The following is a 21917-nucleotide window of genomic DNA, read 5'->3' as shown; positions in this document are numbered from 1 at the left end:
TTGGGTTGTGCCGTGGCGGAGATCTTTGTGGGCTATACTCGGCCTTGTCTCAGGATGGTAAGTTGGTGGTTGAAGATATCCCTCTAGTGGTGTGGGGGCTGTGCTTTGGCAAAGTTGGTGGGGTTATATCCTGCCTGTTTGGCCCTATCCGGGGGTATCATTGGATGGTGCCACAGTGTCTCCTGACCCCTCCTGTCTCAGCCTCCAGTATTTATGCTGCAGTAGTTTAAGTGTCGGGGGGCTAGGATCAGTCTATTTTATCTGGAGTATTTCTCCTGTCTTATCCTGTGTCCTGTGTGAATTTAAGTATGCTCTCTCTAATTATCTCTTTCTCTCTTTCTTTCTTTCTCTCTCTCTGAGGACCTGAGCCCTAGGACCATGCCTCAGGACTACCTGGCATGATGACTCCTTGCTGTCCCCAGTCCACCTGGCCGTACTGCTGCTCCAGTTTCAACTGTTCTGCCTGTGGCTATGGAACCCTGACCTGTTCACCGTACGTGCTACCTGTCCCAGACCTGCTGTTTTCAACTCTCTAGAGACAGCAGGAGCGGTAGAGATACTCTCAATGATCGGCTATGAAAAGCCAACTGACATTTACTCCTGAGGTGCTGACCTGTTGCACCCTCGACAACTACTGTGATTATTATTATTTGACCATGCTGGTCATTTATGAAAATTTGAACATCTTGGCCATGTTCTGTTATAATCTCCACCCGGCACAGCCAGAAGAGGACTAGCCACCATGCTTCTACACCTGCATTGCTTGCTGTTTGGGGTTTTAGGCTGGGTTTCTGTACAGCACTTTGAGATATCAGCTTATGTATATATACTGGCTATATAAATACATTTGATTGATTGATGAGAGAAAGAGAGATGGAGAGAGTGAAAGAAACAAAAGAAGGGAAAGAGAACAAGAAAGAGAGGGAGAGAGAGCTGAGACATAGAGAGAACGGAAAACGGGGGAGAAAGAGAAAGTGAGAGGCGAGATAGAGAAGGCCCTTGAGCTCTCATGAAACTAGTGGCGCAGTAATCATGGTCTGTCTGTCTAATGGCTATTTGTACACTAGGTGGCACCATAAAACCACCGGAAGACATGACTGGAATTTTAAACAGCTGCACTCTCCATAGAGATACATCATTGACTCTCACATTCAACAGTAGCGGTGTAGCATACCCTACACTAAAACCCTTTACAGTTTGAATGGAACCCTGAAGGCTGCCTATAGATGTAGGCCTATGCAGCAGCAATACATACAACAATTATGCATGTAATCCCTTATGGAAAAAACACATGTGAACACTTGATCTCGTGTGAAGCAACATGTGATAACATGAAACTACACAAGACAACATGTGAGAACATGATCTCATGTGAAAGAAATGTGACAACTTGGGGATGCAACACTTCAACATGTGCTACCATTAAACTGAAATCATATGTTTTTGGAAAACTTTGTGATATTTCATGTGAAAACGTGTTTTTGAAACATTTCACATGTGCCATTTTACATGTGAAATCAGATGAAATGGGTTTTTGGAATACTTTACATTTGTGAAATAAAAAATAAAAAATGTAAGTGTTATATTTTCACACCAGATTGGTGCAGTGAAATGTGTTGTTTTACAGGGTCAGTCATAGTTGTATAGCAACCCTGGAGCAAATTAGGATGTAGTGCCTTTGCTCAAGGACACATTAACCGATGTTTCACCTTGTCCATTTGGGTATTCAAACCAGCGACCTTTCAGTTACCAGCCCAACAATCTAACCTCTAGGAAATTTCACATGTGAAATCATGTGCAAGCATGGGTTTTTGGAACACTTCAAGTGAGATATTGAGGGGATTCGATTATCTGGCACGGGTTGCCCCGGTGGAAGGAGTTTGTACCAAGTGATTGCATTAGTTTTAGAACCGGGATGCCTCCCAGGGGTGAGACAGGTGCCCCGTTCCCTACAAATTACCTATAATACCGCTCTACACTTTGCAAAATTTGCAAAATTTGCAAAATTGTGCCATCTGCACTCCTATTTTAGTCATCAGTTAATCTGACTATTCTCTCATCATTGATTTAATGTACCTATTTTATCAATTTTAGGTTTTTCATATATTTCAAATGTTACTCCTGAATCACTAGGATAAATATAATAATTTTTCTTGAGCGTATTTTTAACAAAGCTGAGATTTACTTTGAAGGCCAAAGTATAGGAATACAGGTGAAAGCAGTCATTGACAGAGACATGGTGGCATAGCAGGAAGTTCGGAATGGCGAGTTCAAAACCCTGGGGAGGACATATTGAATAATAATTATTGCACAAATAAACATACACCATGTAGTTGTTTGTTTTATAAGCAGTGGTAGAAAAAGTCCCCAATTGTCATATTTGAGTAAAAGTAAAGATACCTTCAAAGAAAATGACTCAAGTAAAAGGGAAAGTCACCCAGTAAAACACTACTTGAGTAAAAGTCTAAAAGTATTTGGTTGTAAATATACTTAGGTATCATAAGTAAACGTAATTGCTAAAATATACTTAAGTATCAAAAGTAAAAGTACAACTATGAATAATTTCAAATTCTTGATATTAAGCAAACCAGACGGACACATTTTCTAGTTTTTTATTTATTTACGGATAGCCAGGGGCACGCTCCAACTCATAAACATAATTTACAAACTAAGCATGTGTTTAGTGAGTCTGCCAGATCAGAGGCAGTAGGGATAACTAGGGATGTTCTCTTGAAAAGTGAATTATACCATTTTCCTCTCCTGCTAAGCATTCAAAATGAGTATGAGTACTTTTGGGTGTCAGGGAAAATGTATGGTGTAAAAAGTAGATTATTTTCTTTAGGAATTAAGTAAAAGTAAAAGTCATAAAAAATATTAATAGTAAAGTACAAATACCCCAAACAACGACTTAAGTAGTACTTTAAAGTATTTTTACTTAAGTACTTTACATCACTGACTAAATGTAAGTTGAAAACACTGTATGTGAAAAGCACTGTGTGTATCATAACGACACATTTTTGTTGTCATGTGAAGTGTTCCAAAAACACATGAATTCACATGTGAAATGTCGCAAGTGAAGTGTTCCAAAAGCACGTTTTCACATTCAAAATGTGACACATGAAGTGTTCCAAAAACAAAATTTCACATGACTTTACATGTGAAATCAGGTGTTTTTCAGTAAGGGATTGCATGCAGATTTATCCAAATCTAAATGGTGATGTGGTTTAATAAGTACTGCAATGTGATGCCACAGCTGTAGTCCTGTATTGTCATTACATGTATAACCTGTGGTGATCCAATGAACGCTATGAACTCTCCTGGACTGGATTCAGGCAAGCTATGTAGTTGTTTTATGGATAAAACTGTAACCTAAAATACTTAATATTTGAGCTCTATTAATGGAAATTATTCATTGGAAAAGATATATGCCCTGTTACTGTTGGGCTGTCATCCATTGAATGTGTCTCCCTTTCTGTCTCTTTTTATTATGAATTCCCCTTCAACCTCGGTCTCTGAGAGAGTGCCAACACCAGCCTATTGTACTATTCTTCTATTAAGCGAACCCAGAGCCTAGTCTAGGCATTTTTCTTCTCTCTGAAACATATGTTAGAGCATTGCCTCGCAGAGGAAAAGCTTTCCATAAACATACCTAGCCTGTCTACTCTTCTTTCACTCCAATCTCCTTTTGGTGTCATTTATGTGTGAGCAGCCAGTGAGAGAGAGTGCGCACACACACACACACACACACACACACACACACACACACACACACACACACACACACACACACACACACACACACACACACACACACACACACACACACACACACACACACACCACTCTGCACGTATGTGCTGTGTTTAGATGAGATTACCTTTGCTAACATGACCCGGTCGTGCTAGGAATGATCTCATGGTTATCCGGGTACGCTTATCGTATCTTGCCGGGACGGCATGGGGCGCCGCACAAAAAATAAATAAAATAATAAATAAATAAATACTAAAAAAAAGATTACAAAAATATTACAAATGGGGCCTCCCGGGTGGCGCAGTGGTTAAGGGCGCTGTACCGCAGCACCAGCTGTACCACCAGAGACCCTGGGTTCGCGCCCAGGCTCTGTCGCAACCGGCCGCGGGGCGACGCACAATTGGCCCAGCATCGTCCGGGTTAGGAAGGGGTTGGCCGGTTGGGAAATCCTTGTCTCGTCGCACACCAGCGACCCCTGTGGCGGGCCGGGTGCAGTGCGCGCTAACCAAGGTTGCCAGGTGCACAGTGTTTCCTCCGACACATTGGTGCGGCTGGCTTCCGGGTTGGATGGCGCTGTGTTAAGAAGCAGTGCGGCTTGGTTGGGTTGTGTATCGGAGGACGCATGACTTTCAACCTTTGTCTCTCCCGAGACCGTACGGGAGTTGTAGCGATGAAAAAGGGGTAAAAATTCAACAACAAAAAAACTTTAAAAATATTCAGAATGGTGACATTTGCGCAATCTGTTTTCTATCGCTCATATGCACGTCAGGCTAATGATATCATGTCATGGTGTGGGACTGTGGGTCAGTTAACCTTGTCGGAGTGGGCGCCCTGATTCTAGTTTGTGAGCTCGGCAGGCTACTGCCTGGGAACGTCTCCCACTCAGAAGTACGAGATGGGGAGGGGGCGGGGGTAGGTTGACCTCAGGTCTCCCCACTGGAAGCCAAAGGTAGGGGGAGCGGGGGAATCTATCAAATAGCTTATATCTAACTTTGTACAGTCTGAAGGGGGGCGCTAGAACCGCCACTGCTTACAACACTTCCACCATCAGTATTCCTGTCTCCCGGGAACATTGGATTTGACTAATGGGGGCGCGCGCTACAATGTGTGCTATGTGCCCGTGCATCATCCCTGATGAGAACCCGCTGTAGGAGCTTTATGATACCCTAGGCTACTATAGTTCCACGAGTTGGACTGTTTTGTTATTTAGGTTATGCATTGATCGACATAAATACATAACATCAAGCGATAACAGCATATGAAAAGCACCTCGATCTAAATGTGATGCGAGATCCGTTCCCGCCTCTTGATATTGACTTGCATACTGTTTCGCGCTCTCTCTCTCTGGTTGTCCTGGTGATGACGAGATAGAGGAGCCTCACTGACTCCAAGAGACAGAGGGATGAGATAGAAACGGTTGGAGCGTGTATCTGCATTCATTATAGCCTAATTATTAAATGATGTGGGACATATCCTATATATTGACTAAAAGCCTAGCAAAGCCATAAACTGCTTCTTTCATGATATGTTCATGGATTGTTTGACCTGCCAAAAATGTTTTACTCAGGCTGCACTATTTCAGTGTTGTTGAACTAGATAGACACGTTTTTTTTCTCATAATTATTGATTTCTTACGCCGCCAACCTGAAGTTCATCGTTATCATCTTGGCCGCCGGGATGGTGGCCTTCGTTGGAGCAGTCATCTGCATCATCGCCGCGGTCCATACCGGCTCTGCTGCCGAATCTACCCAGCAGCCTGTGGCAGACAACCAGTCGCAGTCTCCTTACGCTGGAGTGCAGCTGACTTTCCCCGGGGGCTCCGTGGCGTGAGCGGGTCCCCTGGGCGCTATCCATGGTTCTGAAAGGCAGCACCAAGAAGCGCTCACCTTCTTCCATGTCGCCAGCGGCTTTGATGCCGTCGGTGGAACTAGGCAGGTTAGTCAACTTATCTGCACCCCAGTCCCCGCCGGAGAATGCAACCCCAAAAACTTTCAGCAACAAGCTGAAGACCCGTCGCTGTACGCCAGAGAAGACTGGGGATACCTCCGCACCACGGCAGAGGAACTACAACAGACAGTGCTCCAGCAGAAGGACCAGATTATCACCGACCAGCGGTCAGGCAAGCTCACGTCTCTGACCGCAGTATGTCGGTGTGGGTGTGGCTGCATGGTTTTACTGTTTAATTGAGACCATTTCCAGTTGATAGAAATCAGGGACAGTATTAGATTAGGTGAGATGACCGCCTACAGGTAACTGCCAAAGTAAAGGAAACACCCACATTAAGCAACCACAAGCCGCCAGAACAGCGAGTCTTGGCATATATTCTTCAAGTGCCTGGAACTCTATTGGGCGGATGTGACACCATGCTTCCACAATAAATTCTATAATTTGGTGTTTTGTTGATGGAAAACACTGTCACAGGCGTTGCTCCAGAATCTCCCATAAGTGTTCCAATGGGTTGAGATCTGGTGACACACACACGCACACACACTTGCACACTTGCACACACACACACACACACACACACACACACACACACACACACACACACACACACACACACACACACACACACACACACACACACACACACACACACACACACACACACACACACACACACACACACACACACACACACACACACACACACACACACACACACACACACACACACACACACACACACCCTTTCAACATCCTATGCTCCTTTGAGACCCCATCTTTCAAAGTCACTGAGATCTATTTTTGTAGCCATGGTTAAAATAAAGGTTATTGCTATCTGGGATCCTTGGGACATCCCTACCCTAAAACCCTAACCTTAATCCCTATCCTTACCATAAACCCTAACTTTACCCATAACCCTTACCTAAACCCTGAATTTAACCCTGACCTAAACCATTTTGAATGTCAACTTCAATGAGTTAAAGTCGAAGTCCCAAGGAGCTAATCAATAGCAAGGACTCCAAAATAATGGGCAACTGGGAATTTTTATACATGACCCTAAGCATGGGATGTTAATTGCTTAATTAACTCAGGAACCACACCTGTGGAAGCATCTGCATTCAATGTACTTTATATCCCTCGTTTACTCGAGTGTTTCCTTTATTTTGGCAGTTACCTGTATATCAACATCTGACTTATTGTCCATGAAAATTGATTAGCTGCATTATATTGAAATTGATTAGATACATTATATTCAACTTGGCTATAGCTTATTAGAGTTCAACTCAATATTGAGGAACCAATCAGTTACTTCAACAAAATCTATTTACATATTTTGGTATCACTTGTTGCTGTTGCATCATTACAATGTCTTCTCAACACTGCTTCACAACTCAAGTTACATTTAGCCAATTTGATGAATGGAAACCCCAAAACGAGAATGTTGTAGGATAATTGGTTAGGCCTAGTCTACAGATACATGAGGATTTGTTATTCCAGGCACCTCTGCTTCCCAACATAACTAGCCCAGGGGAGGAAAAGAGGGGGGATGGAGGAGGGAGGGGAGAGTAGAGTAACACAAAGCGGCTTTATAGCTGACTGCCAAGCAACATGTGATGTACAACCCCATTTCTTCTGGAGAAAATATAATAAATTATTCATCCGACCAGTTACCTATATTTGTTGAGAGCAGAGACCATCATGTTCTTTTTTCAGCCTCTGCCTAGCACACTACTATTATACTGTATCAGTGGTGTACCTCTGTATCTGTGGTCCTACCGTCCTTTGGTCATTGAACCCCCAGTCAATGGTGCAACTGATCATTAGGCCTATAATCTTAACAAATATACCCCATGTGGAAAGGTGAGGTACCCCTAAGGGTACTAGTACCTCATGTTGAGAACCACTGCTCTATATGTAACAGCATGTGCCTCACTGTAAATAATATGTTGCGTTGTCTGTGTGTCTATTTGACTGCACTTCGCTTTGCTGCAGTTGTAGTGTTTTTCCTTGGCTGACTATTGACTGAGAGGGCCTTCAATTACTTGTTTTCCTGGCACTATTTCTGCATTTCTCTGCACATAATTGATTGTCCATAATAAAAAGAATAACAATTCCGGAGATTAGAGTGCTTATCTAACACAAAGGCCCCCATTAATCACAGCACATTAAAAAGTGTGAGTGCAGCTCTAAAAATCGAACTGGCTTCCAGTGTTGCGTTCGAGACCACCTGAAAGCGAGACCGATTCAAGACCAAGACCAGAGCAAATCGGGTCAGAGTCAAAACCAAGATCGGAGGGGGGGGTGAGACCAAGTCAAGACTGAGACCGGGAGGGGGACAAGGGGTCCGAGACCGAGTCAAGACCGAGACCAGAAAAATTAGAGTCCAACTCAGAGTACACCTATCCCGAGGGCTACAAGCTGTCCTTCCCAGCGCGTACATCGGCACCCCCTTCTCCTACGCTGTAGCGGAGCAGCCAAACAAGCTAGTCCTGCTGCAGGGCATGCACACCCCTGTGGAGCTGCTCATTAACGACAAGGTAAAGGAGGAAACAGAGCAGAAATATTTTAGGGCACACTGAGTTAGACACAGCACAATTTAAGATGGAGCTATAACAGTACCTGAGAGTTTACTGTTGTATGATTTCTGCGACCAAAATGGCACCCTATTCCCTATGTACTGCACTACTTTTGACCAGAGCCCTGGTCAAAACTAGTGTGCTACATAGGGAATAGGATGCCATTTGGGACAAAGACAAAGCACCGTTTCGGCTAGAGCTGGGGGTGTAGTGTAGATCAGCATGAGGCCATTATGGTAATACATTGCCTGGAAGGCATAGAGAGCTACCTAGCTGGCTGTGCCTTTGAGGAAGGGCAGTCCGTGCCTTTGAAAAAGTAATACTGCAGTCCTCAAATGTTACTGTAATAAAAGAGCTGGATTAATATATTCCAGGGGGAAATTTGTTTAATGTCTCCATACAGTGTGTACAGTGTACAGCAAGATATCAACACTTAAAAAGTACAATATTTTATTTAATATAATATTGAGTTTTAGTGTAGGATATTCTTTACAACACATGGTTTAGGGTCAGTACTGAGAACCACTTCGTCGTATGATTGATTGTCCATTGAATTGTTTGCTATTGCCATCTTAAATACTAAATTTGCAGTCTAATATAGTCTGCAGTATCACTGTATTACCTGCACTATAGCACTAACACTCACACTAACCCAAACTGTTGTCCTCCCACCCCTAGGTGGCGCAGTTACCTCTGAACCTGTCTCGGGGCAGCTGGCACCACATCTGTGTAAGCTGGAGCCAGAGAGGTGGGGCGTGGCAGGCCTACCAGGGGGGCAAGCTGAGAGGAGAGGGGCAGGGCCTGGCAGCCTGGCACCACATCAGGCCTGGGGAGTCCTCATCCTGGGGCAGGAACAGGTAAGACCTGGAGGGGTTTGTATTTTGGTGAGGAGTGGCAGGTTGAAGAGACCGCAACGGCATAGACCTATAGGGGGTTGTTGTTTTTAAAGGAGAACATATTTTATTGTTCATTGAGATATAGACACAGGGATGAAATGAGAAGGGGCAGGTGAGAGGAAAATGCAAAGTTGAAGTGGGGGACTTGAGCATCAAACCCCAGTCTCTCAGGGCAATGCCAAGTCCGGACTTACCACTAGACCAAACTCTGACACATCCCTTCCTCTTTTCACCCCTTTCACTCCTCCACCTCCTTCTGCCTGTAGGACACTCTGGGAGGGCGTTTTGACTCGTCCCAGGCCATGGTGGGGGAGTTATCCCAGTGGAACGTATGGGAGCAGGTCCTGACCCCCAGCGAGGTGTCCAGCCTGGCCCACTGCAGCCAGCACAGCCCCCAGCCAAAGGGTAATGTGGCCCCCTGGACCAACCGGGAAGTAGAGGTGTTCGGAGGAGCCACCAAGGTGCCCATGGAGCCCTGCGCTGCCAAACGCACCAACACCCCACTGTGAGGGGAAGGGTGATATAGGATCCAGGGACCATATTTACAAAGCGTCTCAGAGTAGGACAAGTGATTGGGGAAAAATCAATACAGTTACATATCGCAATATTCTTCTGGACAATAGTATAGTGATACTTTTTGTTGTTGTTGCTAGGTAGTGTTAGCTAGCACTAGTCAGCTATGCCTGCGCCAGAACGCTGGTATTTTGTTGCTCTCCATTTTCTTTTAAAATAGTGAGCCAACATGTTTTCAATGCTTTTATTTCCATGACTGATCAAAACTCATTTTCTCATGCTCTCTGCATTAAAGTCCCCAGCCACTAGGAGTGCCGCCTCTGGATGAGCATCTTCCTGTTTGCTTATGGCCAAATACAGCTCATTGAGTGCGGTCTTAGTGCCAGCATTGGTTTGTGGTGGTAAATAGACAGCTACCAAGAATATAGATGAAAATTATCTTGGTAAATAGTGTGGTCTACAGCTTATCATGAGATACTTTACCTCAGGTGAGCAAAACCTTGAGTTCCTTAGATTTTGTGCACCAGCTGTTGTTTACAAATATACATAGACCCTCACCCCTTGTCTTTACCAGAGGTCACGACATCCGCCGAAGTTGGTCCCTCTCCTTGTTCAGGCGGCATTTGACGGTCGACATCACCGACCTTCTAGCCATCGCCGATCCACTTTTCATTTTCCTTTGGTTTTGTCTTGTCTTCCATCACACCTGGTTCCAATTCCGTCAATTCCATGTTATGTATTTAACCCTCTGTTCTCCCCCTATGTCCTTGTCCGTAATTGTTTCTTGTAGTGCTTGTGAACGGTATGCTGGTTATTACCGGGTTTTGTTTGACCCATTTCATGTATTCTTCTGTTGACGGTGGTTTATGTTTATTAAACGACACCGTTGTAAATCAGTTTTCGCTCTCCTGCGCCTGACTTCTCTGCCACCAGTACGCACCTCATTACAGCGGCTGTTCTATCCTGCCGAAAAAGTGCAAAACCCACCACCTGTATGTTATTTATGTTGTCTTTCAGCCACGACTCGGTGAAACATAAGATATTACAGTTTTTAATGTCCCATTATTAGGATATACGTGCTCGTAGTTAATCCATGTTTGTTATCCGGTGATTGTACATTGGTTAATAGAACCGATGGTAAAGGCAGATTACCCACTCGCCGTCAGATCCTTAGAAAGCAGACAGACCTACGTCCCCAAGATCTCCATCTCTTTCTCCTGCAAATGACAGGGATGAGGGCCTTGTCTGGAGTAAATCCTTCGCCTCCGACTCGTTAAAGAAAAAATCTTCCAGTACGTGGTGAATAATTGCTGTCCTGATATCTAGAAGCTATTTTTGGTCGTAAGAAACGATTGCAGAAACATTATGTACAAAATAAGTTACAAATAACACGAAAAAACACACACACTATAGCACAATTGCCGTAAAACAGCAGCCATCTCCTCCAGCGCTCTGTGCCTAGTAGTCAGCACTACTAATTGACATATATACTTACACAATAGACATGTAATGTCATAAAAGTAGACGGCGCTACTATAAATAAACTCTTGCATTTACATTTACCTGTTAACAAAGTCCATTTGTCTATCCTTCTTGGTAAAGACATCAGTGACTGAACTGTAAAACTCCTCCCTGTTCGCCTTCAGTTTTAAAAGTCTCTTGGTCTGAATGTGATGGAGATGATGGCAAGGGATGAGGGTCATCCTTGATTCCGGTTTTCGACTGTATGTCTTTATCTGTTTCAGCGCAGAAAATTACTTCTCAATATTGTGGCTGGTATAGTGAGGACCAGCTGCAGTAACTTTGTTGCCTTGGGACAGTCTGTGTCAGGTCATGCTGGAACAAAAAGCTGAGGAGCTGTCCAGGAGTTTTGTCTTGTACCATTTGTGAACTGTACAATCCGACAAGATCAGTCTTAAATCTAACAAAATCGAAGTACTTGGCATATTTTGACAGGCTCTTTGTTTGCTGGTGTCAAACGTTTGTGACATTGTTTCACCTTTTTTGCAGTCCACTAAACCAAGGAAATTAAGTTCACAAAAGTGGTCAAACTTGGCTCTCATCTGAACATTGATATTGTCCAGTGTGTTGCTATAGATTTGCCCTCTCCTTACTATGATCGGCTGTTTACTATGAGTTTCGCTTCTTGCCAGGCCCAGATCATTGCATTTCTGCTCAAATCACTCATAGAAGCTATCTAAGTCTTGTTGCTGCCGTTCCAGTGCTTTCATTGTGTCGCTGATCTGGGGATGGCAGACACTCATATCCATCACTTTGTTCTGCAGAACATGGAAGAGCGCATCAGTTTCCTTGAAAATTCCATCACAGGCCATGAGCAAAAGCGAAACACGGTAGCGGTCTCTGGATGGGTTGCTAACTGTTCATTTCCTTCAGCAAAGGCATGTAAATAGATCCACATAGTTGCCCTTAGGCCTGGTTGATGTGCTGGCACTCTCATCATTGCCGCAAAATGCCACCGTCTGTTTACCTAGGTAGCATGCCATAGCATTAATTAGCTAGGGCTTTCAAAATCTCACGGTTCTCTTTTACCTTTGCATTGTGCATGCTGATATTCAATCTCCATTGTTCATTCAATACCAGATCAATCCGTGAGCTGCCAAATGTCTTAAGAGCTATCTGGCTTTTGATGTGAGACACAGGTTTCTCACGCTTGTTGAACGCTATAGACAAATTGTTCAAGTTGCAGTAACCGACTCTTGTCCACACACTGTTACTGGTGGAGAACAGCAGGCAGGGGAAGCAGTAGAGTCGGCTGCAAGCAGTGCAGCCACAGAGCCAGTCTTTCCGTTGATACAACTCAGTTTGGAATTATCGTGTTATTTTCTATTTTCTTTAGATGTAGGTCACTAAACTCAGGTGTTGGTCTTCACACTGTTTCTCTAGAAAATCCAATGTGATGACTGCTATTTATCGAATAATGACCTACTACTTACAATTATTACTCTATTAAATTAATCATGTAACAATTAACTCATTAGGAATTTGGGGCACCACGGGAAAAGTTGTTTCCTGAGTTACTATCTCTCGACTTAAACTCTACAGATGATCTAAATATCTCTTACATCAATAACAGTACATTATTAATTATTACCTCATATTAATTATTACCTCTCATTCTGAACGTTGTTGACTTCGTAAATCTGCATGTACCCTAACTTAAGTGATGAATCAGCGATACACAAATTGGCTTCATTATTTATTTACTAACTAACTAAAACATAGACACACAGTATAGGTTATTGATTACTAATGCAATGACAACAGTCCCTATTTTTATTTTATTTAATTTCACCTTTATTTAACCCTTATAGGCCAGTTGAGAACAAGTTCTCATTTACAACTGCGACCTGGCCAAGATAAAGTGAAGCAGTGCGACAAAAAACAACAACACAGTCAATAGCACAATAGAAAAATCTATATACAGTGATTATATAGTCCCTGTTGGACTGACCTGATATGATGGCTTGATAAACAATGGAAGGGGGGTTATGTAAGGAGAGGGAGAGACAGAGTCAAATTCTCATACATACATTTGGAAACTACGCTCACTGTAGTCAGAATATTTAGCACCCTAACAACCGCACATTCGGATTAGAAATGCAACATATATTTACACGTTGATGTCTTTCTCTGTCGTCTCTCTGTAGTTTGATGTCTCTGGTTGTCCACCATAGGTCACAATGTCCTTAGTTGTATGCTTCTTTGTTCTGGAGTGTTATTAGAATGGATCCTTCAGGTGGTTTGAGAGGTTAGTGAAGGAGGGGTTATTTAGGTTAGAAAATAATGAAGCAGCTACAAACCTAGAATGGATCCTTCACGCGGTGGTGAAAGGGCTCTATTCCTCCCTCCCGTCTTTGGTCAATTGCCCTAGACTACTTCACATACCAGCTGCAGACTGTGAATGTTTGGTCTGGTATTCACCTTCTTCACTCTTCGAGAGTTTCAGAGGGTCTTACCATTTTCTGGTCTTGTAGTTTTAACCATTTCAACGTGTGGACCACGTCCTCACGTTCTCTGGTCTGTATTTAAATTCTCAGCGAGTCCTTTTAAGCACTCTGGCCTTGGAGGGCGTTCCATCCTGTTGACACAATATATGTGCTCACATGGACGGGGTTACTGACTGGGCTCAAGTTTAATATGAAAGTCAATATCTCATTCAGAAGGCTAAAATCAAATTTCTATCTTCACAAAAGTATTTCATACTTAAAAAGTATTCTTATATCTAATAATGTACTGTATACAACATTTAGATGCAAACCTGATAACTAGGACATATACACGTTCAGAGTTACAGTTATCTTGTTATACCATCCTTAATGACATCACAAAATAATAAATTATATGACATGATTACTGTTTGGATCCCCACTAACAATTCCAAACGTTTTGATTTCAAAACAAATGTTCCAATGTCCAATCTTTTGCTGTAAGAGTTCTTAGCCAAGAGTCTCTCTACCCACAGCACATTCCTTTTTTTCAGTACTGCAGGGCACGAGAGAGAACGTTTACGACCGGCGTTATGTCATAAAACCGGCCCAACTCCCCTTCCTCTCTGGTGGGAGAGGGGTCTGGCTATCTGTCAACCCTGTGCCGAGCTGATCTGGCAGCTTTGAGCCTCACCAAGGACAGAGAGTCATGACAATAGGCAGGGGCGAGCTCTGACTATCCTCTTGCAAAGCTCTCTTACCTGCCTTCATCCGTTAGCTGGCAGTATAAGGTAGAAACATGAATGCGCAAGTCATGACAATTCCTTTCATTAAGTTTGAATTTGAAGGGCGGGGAAAAGGTACATGGCGAGGCTGCCTTTCCCCTCGCCTCCTTGTGCGTTTTGTACCAGATCACTGCAAATTTGGGAAGTAGTAGTACTAGTTCAGACATCTATTTTATCATGCAGAAAAAAATGAAGTTGACAATGAATATTGATAAAAAGTATATTTATTTATTTTTCATTAGTTATTTTATCATATATTTTCACACTGCCTACCCTTCCTACCCTAACCACACATCACTGTCGCTTTCCCTGGTTATGACTAAGTTCCAAGTTCCTTTCTTTAATATTTACCAATATTAAAGAAATGTCCATTCATTTCTCTACTGTAGTTATTATTCCAACATCATTCTGAAGTGTGATCAGTGTTTTGCCTGCCTCTGGTCTGTTCGGCTCATGTCTGCACTTCTATGGTCTCTGTGATATTGTGGCAAACTGTACAGCTTAGAAAATGAATAAACAAGATATTTTCTCTATTAACCAAACAATGTCTTATAGTCGGTGTTGGGAAAATTACTCTTTTGTATTACTTGTATTTTTTAACAGGTTTTTACTCTGTTTAGGCAAATTTGGCATCTCTGTCTTTTTCCTCTTCTTTCCTGTCAGAGTTGGTATACTCTGTGTGTTCATGTCCTTGTCTTCACTGGTTTTGAAATGCACAGCCCGAAAAGCTCAAATGGCCAAAAGTAAAGTCTGTTTCAAATGTGAGTTATGTGTATTTCCTTCCTTTTCCTCTTTGTGTCAATGAATAACCTACTACATCTCAGTTTCAAAATTATTGATTCTAATATCAGCCTTAGATGGTGGCTATAACACATGAATAGGAAATTATATTAATTGATGTTCACTGTGCATGTTCTACATGTGATTGCATATATTTGGACTTTGCGTGTTGATGTGTTTGTGTGTTGCATAGGGGTAGAGCTTTAAGTATTACTGTAGCAGTAGAGCTCATAAATACTTGCTTGCACAGGCTAGATACGTGTGGTTTAAGCATATCTAGTAAGTAGACTTTTACTGTATGGTGAGAGAGGTGCTTGGGCATGCATGCTTTTGCACGCCTGTGAGCAAATAAATTGGCAGTGTGTGTGAGTGAGAGCGAGAAAGAAATAAAGCTCATGGCTATTTGGACAAACAGTGGGATTATACATACTGTGCAGATTAACACTGTGTGTGGGACAAGGACGGTTCCTGCTAGGCTACTTAGTGACCACCCTGTTACTCACTGACACACAAACCCTCGCTCGCACTGCTGCCAGTCACATCCTGTGCTGTCCAGGACACACGCCACAGGTTCAATTTAAAACCCCACTGCTCCAAACACACTGAATTGTAAACACACACACCACACACACACACACAGACACGCAAACACACACACACATTCAGCATCAGTGTGGAGCCTTTTCTTCAAGCCCCAGGTGCTTGAATAGGGCAGGGTCAATGGAAACCTGCGTACTGGATATGGAAAAACACAACACAGGATTATAGAAAATATATAACTTTTACTACAAACAATCAATGTATACATTTATGAATATGGATGTAGTCTGGTAAATGCAATAAGTAGCAGGCAGGACCAAAACACAACCGTGTAAACAATAAATAGTCTCCAAGTCCAAACAGCCACAAGACAAAAGTTGTACTGAGAATATTTACAATTGCTATTTCACAAACAACGAGACTGGATAAATGATTATCGTTGTAACATTGGAAATGTTGATTGAGACTAGTTGCTCAGGGGGGCTCTGGCAGGCAGAAAGAAAAGCATTACCATTCTTCTTTGTGTGGTTTTCCGGCAGACTAGAGGCTGTGTTGCGTATCCGTGCCTTTCGCAGGTCGGAATGCGGATTGCACATTTTGGTCTCTAATTTTTACAAATTAAATCAAATCAAATTGATTTGTATAGCCCTTCGTACATCAGTTGATATCTCAAAGTGCTGTACAGAAACACAGCCTAAAACCCCAAACAGCAAGCAATGCAGGTTTAGAAGCACAGTGGCTAGGAAAAACTCCCGAGAAAGGCCAAAACCTAGGAAGAAACCTAGAGATGAACCAGGCTAAGTGGGGTGGCCAGTCCTCTTCTAGCCAGAAGATGCCGGGTGGAGATTATAACAGAACATGGCCAAGATGTTCAAATGTTCATAAATGACCAGCATGGTCGAAAAATAATAAGGCAGAACAGTTGAAACTGGAGCAGCAGCACGGTCAGGTGGACTGGGGACAGCAAGGAGTCATCATGTTAGGTCGTCAGGTCCTCCGAGAGAGAGAAAGAAAGAGAGAAGGAGAGAATTAGAGAACGCACACTTAGATTCACACAGGACACCGAATAGGACAGGAGAAGTACTCCAGATATAACAAACTGACCCCAGCCCCCCGACACATAAACTACTGCAGCATAAATACTGGAGGCTGAGACAGGAGGGGTCAGGAGACACTGTGGCCCCATCCGAGGACACCCCCGGACAGGGCCAAACAGGAAGGATATAACCCCACCCACTTTGCCAAAGCACAGCCCCTTCAACCACCAACTTACCATCCTGAGACAAGGCTGAGTATAGCCCACAAAGATCTCCGCCATGGCACAACCCAAGGGGAGGCGCCAACCCAGACAGGATGACCACATCAGTGAATCAACCCACTCAGGTGACGCACCCCTTCCAGGGACGGCATGAGAGAGCCCCAGTAGTAAGCCAGTAACTCAGCCCCTGTAATAGGGTTAGAGGCAGAGAATCCCAGTGGAAAGAGGGGAACCGGCCAGGCAGAGACAGCAAGGGCGGTTCGTTGCTCCAGAGCCTTTCCGTTCACCTTCCCACTCCTGGGCCAGACTACACTCAATCATATGACCCACTGAAGAGATGAGTCTTCAGTAAAGACTTAAAGGTTGAGACCGAGTTTGCGTCTCTGACATGGGTAGGCAGACCATTCCATAAAAATGGAGCTATATAGGAGAAAGCCCTGCCTCCAGCTGTTTGCTTAGAAATTCTAGGGACAATTAGGAGGCCTGCGTCTTGTGACCGTAGCGTACGTGTAGGTATGTGCAAGAACCTTGGCGTGATCCTGGACAACACCCTGTCGTTCTCAACTAACATCAAGGCGGTGGCCCGTTCCTGTAGGTTCATGCTCTACAACATCCGCAGAGTACGACCCTGCCTAACACAGGAAGCGGCGCAGGTCCTAATCCAGGCACTTGTCATCTCCCGTCTGGATTACTGCAACTCGCTGTTGGCTGGGCTCCCTGCCTGTGCCATTAAACCCCTACAACTCATCCAGAACGCCGCAGCCCGTCTGGTGTTCAACCTTCCCAAGTTCTCTCACGTCACCCCGCTCCTCCGCTCTCTCCACTGGCTTCCAGTTGAAGCTCGCATCCGCTACAAGACCATGGTGCTTGCCTACGGAGCTGTGAGGGAACGGCACCTCAGTACCTCCAGGCTCTGATCAGGCCCTACACCCAAACAAGGGCACTGCGTTCATCCACCTCTGGCCTGCTCGCCTCCCTACCACTGAGGAAGTACAGTTCCCGCTCAGCCCAGTCAAAACTGTTCGCTGCTCTGGCTCCCCAATGGTGGAACACACTCCCTCACGACGCCAGGACAGCGGAGTCAATCACCACCTTCCGGAGACACCTGAAACCCCACCTCTTTAAGGGATACCTAGGATAGGATAAAGTAATCCTTCTCACCCCCCTTAAAAGATTTAGATGCACTATTGTAAAGTGGCTGTTCCACTGGATGTCATAAGGTGAATGCACCAATTTGTAAGTCGCTCTGGATAAGAGCGTCTGCTAAATGACTTAAATGTAAATGTAATGTAATGTAATGTATGTACGGCAGGACCAAATCAGAGAGATAGGTAGGAGCAAGCCATTGTAATGCTTTGTAGGTTAGCAGTAAAACCTTGAAATCAGCCCTTGCTTTGACAGGAAGCGAGTGTAGAGAGGCTAGCACTGGAGTAATATGATCCAATTTTTTGGATAGTCAGGATTCTAGCAGCTGTGTTTAGCATGGATAAGCTTGTCTGCATCATTTTTGGATAAAAGGTTTCTGATTTTTGCAATGTTACGAAGATGGAATGACAGGCTCATTGTCCCCCCTCCCTCCCAAAGCCTGGAAGGGATGAGCAAGCCAAGCCTATGGGTTCGTAGGTTCAACCCCACAGAACACACACACACACTTACGCACATCAATTGATTAATGGATTGCTGAATGTTTATTTTTCTCTTGCTTTTTTTTCTCTTGACAAGTGCTAAATAATATGTATGAAATGCCTGATAGTGTATGTGATGTAAACAGAGAGGTCTAATTTCTTGGAGACCTGAAGTGGTTTTCATCAAGCTGTCTGCTCAAGAGGAAGCTTCTCACTGTAACAAGTCGCCATTGGCGTCGGCTAATGACGTGGATGTTGATTAACAGGAGTTGGGTTAATTAAATGCGGAAGACACATTTCAGTTGAACACATTCAGCTGTACAACTGACTAGGTATCCCCCTTTCCCTTTCCCTAATGGGGATCCTAATAAATACATACAATAAATCATGATTATTGCTCTAGATTGCAGGAAAAGCTGTTTCAGGTGTTGGGGGGGAAAAAAACTCTGGACCATCCCTTAGCCATACTCACATACTCGTGCCCCCTCAGACGTTTGGCTGCCATAGAAGAGAGGCACATCCACCCTGCTACAGTAGGACTGTACAAGACCAATAAAATGTTTTGGACATTAACTAATGTTTTCCATGTTGGCTAGAGACTACAGTGAATACATTTAGTTATGGATTTCATGGATTCGATCACTTTTGATTTCCGGAAGACATACCCTCACGTGTTCGTTCCTCTATGGAATGAAAGAGAAGCACTGGGCCAGTTTGATTGGTAAGGTGAAAGCAACCGACTGTAGACGAAAGTCGAGGAGGGAAGTCGGAGGAGGTTCATCTGCGACATCTGATAGTCGGATACTGATGTGGTTTTCCAACAGCAAAGCTCAGTGCAACAAGTTAATGTGCCATTGTTTAAAATGACCATTTCTCCAACCCCCATAACACAAACTGAAAATATATACACTACCGTTTATAAGTTTGGGGTCACTTAGAAATGTCCTTGTTTTTGAAAGAAAAGTGATTTTTTTGTCCATTAAAATAATGTCAAATTGATGAGAAATAAAGTGTAGACATGGTTAATGTTGTAAATGACTATTGTAGCTGGAAAAGACAGAAATATCTACTGTTGCCCGTTATCAGCAACCATCACTCCTGTTTTCCAAGGGCACGTTGTGTTAGCTAATCCAAGTTTATCATTAGAAAACCCTTTTGCAATTATTTTAGCACAGCTGAAAACTGTTGTTCTGATTAAAGAAGAAATAAAACTGGCCTTCTATAGACTAGTATCTGGAGCATTAGCATTTGTGGATTCAATTACAGTGCTCAAAATGGCCAGAAACAAATTACTTTCTTTTCAAACTCATTCTATTCTTGTTCTGAGAAATGAAGGCTATTCCATGAAAGAAATTGCCAAGAAACTGAAGATCTCGTACAACGCTGTGTACCACTCCCTTCACAGGACAGCGCAAACGGTCTCTAACCAGATTAGAAAGAGGAGTGGGAGGCCCCGGTGAACAACTGAGCAAGAGGACAAGTACATCAGAGTGTCTAGTTTGAGAAACAGACACCTCACAAGTCCTCAACTGGCAGCTTCATTAAATAGTACCTGGAAAACACCAGTCTCAACGTTAACGGTGAGGAGGCGACTCCGGGATGCTGGCCTTCTAGGCAGTTCCTCTGTCCAGTGTCTGTGTTATTTTGCCCGTCTTAATCTTTTCTTTTTTATTGCAACTCGGAGTGTATGTGCACATTGTACTGTACAATCAATTGGTGACAGAAACCCAAATATCACATTAATTTGTACATAATCCACTGCATACATGAATTGTGGCAAAGTTGGTCTTTAGTCACGTTCGTGTGGGTCAAACAAAAACACCCTAATGATTGGTTGACAATAGAGCCTCCCACAATGCAGGTGAAGGCTGCAGGATGAAGTTGCTGTTGATGAAGTGATTTTTGTCAAGTTCATGCAATCGACATGTAGTTAGTTGCAAGTTGGAAAAACTATTATAACCCCATAATGCAACGATGGTCACCGACTTGACAAGCGTGGTCTGCTCAAACACAACCACTTTTTCCACGCCCTTTCAATACAGCTACGACCGGAAGTGACTTTTTCAAAGCAGGTTAGGAGAATTTATGCAGCAGGTTAGGATTATTTATTTAACAGAGTAGGATAATTAGGTTAAGGTTAGGAAAAGGGTTAGGGTTAGCAAAAATGTTCTCCTAACCTGCTACGAAAATCACTTTTAGTCATAGCTGTCTTGAAGTGACGTGAGAAGAGTGAGTGTGTTCATGCAGATCCCTTTTGCCAAGCCTTACAAAGAGTGTTGCATTATGTGCCACGAAAATGTCAGACTTGAGCCTACTCCACAGCTGCATGAAATTTACAAAAAGCACGTGATCAAAGGTCATGACTGCAATCGACTGCAAAGTTCTTCAATTGATCTTCACCAACTTCATCCTGCAGCCATCACCTGCATTTTGGGTCAACCAATCATTAGGGTGTTTTGTTTGACCAACGAGAACATGGCCAAATATGTGATTGAAACAGGAACCAACATTGCTGTGATTCATGTATACAGTGGATATGTACAATTGAATGTGATATTTGAGGCTCTCTCTCACTAATTGATAGTATAACATACACACATATATTTACAGTTTGTGAGTGTGTGATATGGGGGTTGAATATGTCTTATTTTATTTTTTTACTTTACAAAGAAAAACTTTAATAAACAACGACAACACTGCCATGTTGCACTGAGCCTTGCTGCAAATAATGTAGCAGAGGTAGCTCTGAAGAAGGAGGAGGAGGTAGATGTGGTGGTCCTGTTTGGGGGGTGTGGAATGTAGGATCATCATAACAGAGGGGTTGACCCAGGAGTGGCAACGTGAGTGGGATAGAGAGCAGCGGGGAAGGCATCTTTTCTCTATCCAGAATTCTGTGAGTAGGGTCAGTAGGTGTACATGGAGAATGAAAGGGGGAATGAAAGGAGGGATGGGGTTCTTTCTGTTGACAAGGCTGAGGTTAGGCCACTGTTAGTGGGTCAACACACAGATGGGAAATGCGAGTTGTGGGGAGGTAGAGACTGTGAAGCATGTCCTGCAGGCAGTATGCTGAGGTTAGGATCACGTTTATATATATATATATATATATATATATATATATATATATATATATATATATATATATATATATATATATATATATATATGTATGTGTGTGTGTGTGTGAGTTGGGTTTAAATGAGAGGCAGAGCAAAAATATCAAGGAAGCTGTCGTTTCTCTATTCCATCGGCCTGCTACGGGTGTGAGGCTATTAAATATTTAAATGTGTAATTCGCACTCCG

The 21917-nt window shown here is 43.3% G+C and overlaps 1 pseudogene; it reads left to right on the top strand.

Annotated features, from left to right (window-relative positions):
* The first annotated feature begins 3915 nt into the window (after positions 1 to 3915).
* Positions 3916 to 9721, top strand: LOC118365755 (neuronal pentraxin receptor-like; annotated as a pseudogene).
* The last annotated feature ends 12196 nt before the right edge of the window (positions 9722 to 21917 follow it).

The sequence above is a fragment of the Oncorhynchus keta genome, chromosome 32 (assembly GCF_023373465.1).
Source record: "Oncorhynchus keta strain PuntledgeMale-10-30-2019 chromosome 32, Oket_V2, whole genome shotgun sequence".
NCBI classification, from domain to species: Eukaryota; Metazoa; Chordata; class Actinopteri; order Salmoniformes; family Salmonidae; genus Oncorhynchus; species Oncorhynchus keta.
This window is presented reverse-complemented; position numbering and strand designations above follow the sequence as displayed.